Source organism: Ceratotherium simum, chromosome 4 (genome assembly GCF_057802395.1).
Source record: "Ceratotherium simum simum isolate JZ-2026a chromosome 4, ASM5780239v1, whole genome shotgun sequence".
Classification (NCBI taxonomy): Eukaryota; Metazoa; Chordata; class Mammalia; order Perissodactyla; family Rhinocerotidae; genus Ceratotherium; species Ceratotherium simum.
The window spans coordinates 93,687,301-93,693,160 of record NC_141903.1 but is presented as its reverse complement, the minus strand read 5'-3'; the positions used below and the strand labels follow the sequence as shown (position 1 = coordinate 93,693,160).

The window sequence follows — 5,860 nt, the reverse complement described above, 5'->3', positions numbered from 1 at the left end:
ATGGCCCAGTTAGATAGTGTGAGTGGCACAATGAAATGCAGCCCCTATTTGTCCCACCCTTGGGACAAAACAAGGTACACTATTTTCTGTAGGAATAATAACACACGTTAACCTCTTTAAACAGGTTTATCAAGCCAAGGGTGACGGAGACCAGCGATAGGAACTCTGAGGAAGACTTTTCATTCTGCACTGGTTCTTTGCCTGGCCAAAGGTGGAGATGGCTCTATTTTTCACCAACATGGTTTTTACTTTCTGGCCATCACAGGCAACTTAACCATCGTCTTCTTCTCGCTGCTGGACCCTTGACTGCACATGCCCATAGACTTCTTCCTCAGCAATCTGTCCTTCCTGGATCTCTGCTACAGGACCAGCAGCAATATCCAGATGCTGGTCAATATCTGAGGCCCACACAAAACCGTCACCTCCGTGGGTTGTGTCACCCAACCCTTCCCTTCCTGTCTGTGGGGGGGCATCTCCTCTTGGTCTCGGCCTACAGCTGCTTTGTGGCTGTCTGCAAGCCACCTCACTATACGACCATCGTGCACCTGCAGCTTTGCCTGCAGCTGGCAGCCTTCACCAGGCTCAGCAACATTGCCAACTGCATTCCGATGTCCCCGCTGATGGTGTCCCTGGGGCAGTGTGGTCACCACTGCATTGACCACTTTATGTGTGAGATGCTGGCCATCATCCACATCTCCTGCTGACATAGCACGTTGAAGGCCCGGCTTTCTTCCCGGCCGTCCCCACTGTCCTTGTGCCTCTCATCATGACACTTGTCTCCTACGGCTGTATGGTAGTTGTGGTGGTGCGGATCCAGGCGGAAGCTGGGAGGCGCAAAGCCTTCAACACTTGCTCCTCCCGTGTGGCCGCCATGTCCCTTTTCTACAGCGCCATCATCTGCATGTACATGCAGCCTGGGAGCACGGGGATCCAGGACCAGGGCAAGTTCCTCTCCCCCTTCTACATCCTAGTGACCCCCCACTCCGAATCCCTTCATTTACACACTGAGAAACAAAGACGTGAAGGGGGCTTTGTGGAAGGTTCTTGGAAAAGACCACGACCTATTGGACAGGAGGGCACTGATGTAGGCAGGTAGCACTCATCCTGAGGTTCTTGTCATCCATGAAGACCGTTCTGTCCCAGGGCAATAACAATGCACAGTGGCATGTAAAATGCGGGAATGTGAGTTGAGCAGAGTCTTCCCTCTTTCAGGGGTCCTGGACCCGAGAACCTGTATCTTTGCTTGCAGGTGGACAGACCCTCTGTGTCCTTTAAAGCGACAGAGTTAATGAGAAAAGATAATGTGTTGGTGGAAAGAGAGATGCTGCTTCCTCTTTGCCCAGTGGTGTTTTACAGGGAGATAATGGTTTCTGTGCAGCTAACTAGTGACTGTGATTCCAGAAAGCTGTAATGTCAGTATTAGATCAGAACACGGGAAAGGAGATGCCATGGCAGAAAAACGTGTGTGACTGAGGGGGTGACTGGTATTTTGGGGTACACTTGTCCCATGCCATATACCCTTTAGTTCTGAATTTTCCAGACCCCGGTGGAGATGACGCTGTTGCTTCTTCACGCCATTCCTGCCTCCTCCTGCCCTGGGCAAGTAGTTTGTAACTGCTTCACTCAGAGCAGTGTTTCTTTTAAATTTCAGGTCATATGCCACTTATTGATCATGAAATCAATTTTTTTTAAAAACTTTTTTTTGAAGAGGATTGGCCCCTCCCTAAAATCTGTTGCCAATCTTCCTCTTTTTATTTTTTCTCCCCAAAGCGTCAGGACATAGTTGTGTGTCACAGTTGTAGAGTTGTGGCTCTTCTATGTGGGATACCGCCTCAGCGATGCTTGATCAGCAGTGAGTCAGTCCACGTCCAGGATCCAAACCAGCGAACTCTTGGCCACCAAAGCAGGAAGCGTGAACTTAACCGCTCCGCCTCGGGGCCGGCCCCTGATCGTGAAATCAATTTAATGAATGGAACCAGTATTTAAATTTGAGTTGGGTTAGCATGAAATGGAACAGAAAATTTCATAGGGGATCCTCCATAGTAGGATGAGTCAGCTATGTGAGTGTGTGTGTGTGTGTGTGTGTGTGTCAAATATGTTTCTTACAGTGAACCATGGACACAAATGTTTGATAATCATTGCTTTTGAGAATCTCTGTCGGGAAAATATCCCAAGTAGGCAGTGCATCTGCACTGGGAAAAAATTTGGGGATTCTGTTCTTAATAATTCAAGAAGAGAGGGTCATAGAAGGAGAGTAGTGGTGTGGCAGCACGTGGACTGGAAGATTGTGGGAAGTAAGGAAATTTCAGCTGAGGGAGTTTCATATGGGGAAGTTAGCCAGGAAAAATGATAATGACAATGGCAGTGAGGCTAATTATGACGAAAATGGAACTGTATTTCATCAACTCATGTATTTTCACCTTTCAACAATTCTAAAGTAAGAATGATTCAGGATTTAATGGCAAGTCATAATTTACTTCACATTATTTTTTTTTCTTAGAATTTACAGTGGAAAGTGAAAGTGAGAATCTTTGATTAGGTTGTAAAAATTAATGAAATTTCAACTCTTTCCAGGAACTAGTTAGATTCTGTGATGGCGAATTTTATGTATCAACTTGCCTAGGCCACAGCACCCAGGATTTGGTCAAATACAAGTCTCTATGTTGCTGTGAAGGTGTTTTTTAGATGAGATTAACATTTAAATCAGTAGACTGTAAAGCAGATTGCCCTCCATAATGTAAGTGGACCTCATCCAATCAATTCAAAGTCTTAAGAGAAAACAGACTGAAGTTTCCCTAGGAAGAGAGAATTCTGCCTATAGACTACCTTTGAAATCCAGCTGCAGCGTCTACTCTTCCTGGGTCTCCAGTCTGCTCCGCAGATTTCAAACTTGCCAGCCCCCAAAATCACATTAGCCAATTCCATAACTCTCTGTCTGTCTGCCTATCATCTATCTATCTATGAACATCTCTATCTCTAGATAAATACCTCTATATCAATATCTCTATGTCTATATTAATATCTCTATATCTAACTACCTCGGTCTCTATCTCTATCTATCTATATCTACACATCCCTGGTGAATTCTACCAAACATTCAGAGAAGATTTAATACCTATCCTTCTCAAACTCTTCTAAAAAATTGAAGAGGAGGGGATGCTTCCTAACTCATTCTACAAGGCCAAAATTACCCTGATACCAAAACCAGACAAGGACAACAGACAAAAAAGAAAATTATGGGCCATTATCACTCATGAACATAGATGCAAAAAACCTCAACAAAATATTAGCAAATTGAATACAATACATTAAAAGGATCATACACCATGATCAAGTGGGGTTTATTCCAGGGATGCAAGGATGGTTCAACATCCACAAATCAATCAATGTGATATACCACATTAACAAAATGAAGACTAAAAATCAGTTGATCATCTCACTAGATGCAGATAAAGCATTCAAAATGATACAGCATCCATTTATGATAAAAACTCTGAATAAAACAGATATAGAAGGAAAGAACCTCAATATAATAAAGCCCATATATAACAAACCCACAGCTAACATTATACTCAATGGTGAAAAACTGAAAGCTATCCCCCTAAGAACAGGGACCAGACAAGGATGTCCACTTTCACCACTCTTATATAACACAGTATTGGAAGTCCTAGCCAGAGCAATTAGACAAGAAAAAGAAATAAAATGGATCAAAACTGGAAGGGAAAAAGTAAAATTGTCCTTATTTGCAGATGACATGATTTTATATATATTGAAAACTCTAAAGAATCCACAAAAAACTATTAGAAATAATAAAAACAGTAAAGTTGCAGGGTACAAAATCAACACACACAAATCAGTTGCATTTCTATACACTAACAATGAAATAGCAGAAAGAGAAATCAAGAATACAGTCCCATTTACAATTGCAACAAAAAGATTAAATACCTAGGAATAACTTCAACCAAGGAGGTGAAAGGCCCATACACTGAAAACTATAAAACATTGTTGAAAGAAATCAAAAAAGACACAAAGAAATGGAAAGATATTCCACGCACATGGATTAGAAGAATTAACATAATTAAAAATGTCCACACTTCCTTTTTTTTTTAATTTATTTTTTTTGTGAGGAGATCAGCCCTGTGCTAACATCTGCCAATCCTCCTCTTTTTTTGCCAAGGAAGACTGGCCCTGGGCTAACATCCATGCCCATCTTCCTCCACTTTATATGGGATGCCACCACAGCATGGCTTACCAAGCAGTGCGTCAGTGTGTGCCCGGGATCCAAACCGGTGAACCCCAGGCTGCCGCAGTGGAGCACGTGCACTTAACCGCTTGCACCACCGGGCCGGCTCCCAAAAATGTCCACACTTCTTAAAGCAATCTACAGATTCAATGCAATCCCTATCAAAGTTCCAACAACATTTTTCATGGAAATAGAACAAAGAATCCTAAAATTTATATGGAACAGCAAAAGACCTCAAATCCTGAGAAAAAAGGATTTTCAATCCTGAGAAAAAAGAACAAAGCTGGAGGTATCATACTCCCTGATTTCAAAGTATACTACAAAGCTATAGTAATCAAAACAGCATGACACTTGCACAAAAACAGACACACAGATCAATGGAACAGAATCGAGAGCCGAGAAATAAACCCCAAACATCGATGGCCAGTTAATTTTTGACAAAGGAGCCAAGAACATACAATGGAGAAAGGAAGGTCTCTTCGATAAATGGTGTTGGGAAAACTGGACAGCCACATACAAAAGAATGAAACTAGGACACTATCTTACATCATATACAAAAATTAACTCAAAATAGATTAAAGATTTGAATTTAAGACCTGAAACCATAAAACTCCTAGAAGAAAACATAGGCAGTACGTTCTTTGACATTGGCCTTAGCCTTTTTGAATATCATGTCTCCTCAGGCAAGGGAAACAAAAGAAAAAATAAACAAATGGGATTACATCAGACTAAAAGGCTTCTGCACAGTAAAGGAAATCATCAACAAAACAAAAAGACAACCTAAGAATTGGGAGAAGATATTTGGAAATCATTTATCTGATAAGGGCTTAATATATCCAAAATACATAAAGAACTCAACAACAAAATAATGAACAACCCACTAGAAAAATGGGCAGAGGATCTGAACATTTTTCCAAAGAAGATATAGAGATGGCCAACAGGCACATGAAAAGATGTTCAACATCACTAATTATAAGGGAAATGAAAACCAAAACTACAATGAGATATCACCTCATGCCCGTCAGAATGGCTATTACTAAAAAGACAAGAAATAACAAGTGTTGGAGAGGACGTGGAGAAAAGGGAACCCTCATACACTGCTGGTGGGAATGTAAACTGGTGCAGCCATTATGGAAAACAGTATGGAGATTCCTTAAAAAATTAAGAATAGAACTACTATATAATCCATCTATTCCACTTCTGGGTATTTATCCAAAGAACATGAAAACATTAATTCGAGAAGATATATGCACCGCTATGTTCATTGCTGCATTATTCACAATAGCCAAGACTTGGAAACAACCTAAATGCCCATGAATGGATGAAAGGATCAAGAAGAGGTGGCAGACATACATACAGTGAAATACCACTCAGCCATAAAAAAAGATGAGACAACATCCATAGACCTAGAGAGCATTACGCTAAGTGAAATAAGGCAGATGGAGAAAGCCAAATACCATATGATTTCACTCATATGTGGGAGATAAAAACAACACAACAACAAATGAACACATGGACTCAGAGAACAGGTTGATGTTACCAGAGGGGAAAGGAGGAGGGGGAGGGTGAAAGTGGTGACAGGGCACACGTGTGTGGTGACGGATGGCAATTAGACTT

At 41.5% G+C, this 5,860-nt stretch overlaps 1 pseudogene; it reads left to right on the top strand.

The window, feature by feature from the left end:
- On the top strand, positions 1–1,088 carry LOC101403459 (putative olfactory receptor 2W6 pseudogene; annotated as a pseudogene).
- The last annotated feature ends 4,772 nt before the right edge of the window (positions 1,089–5,860 follow it).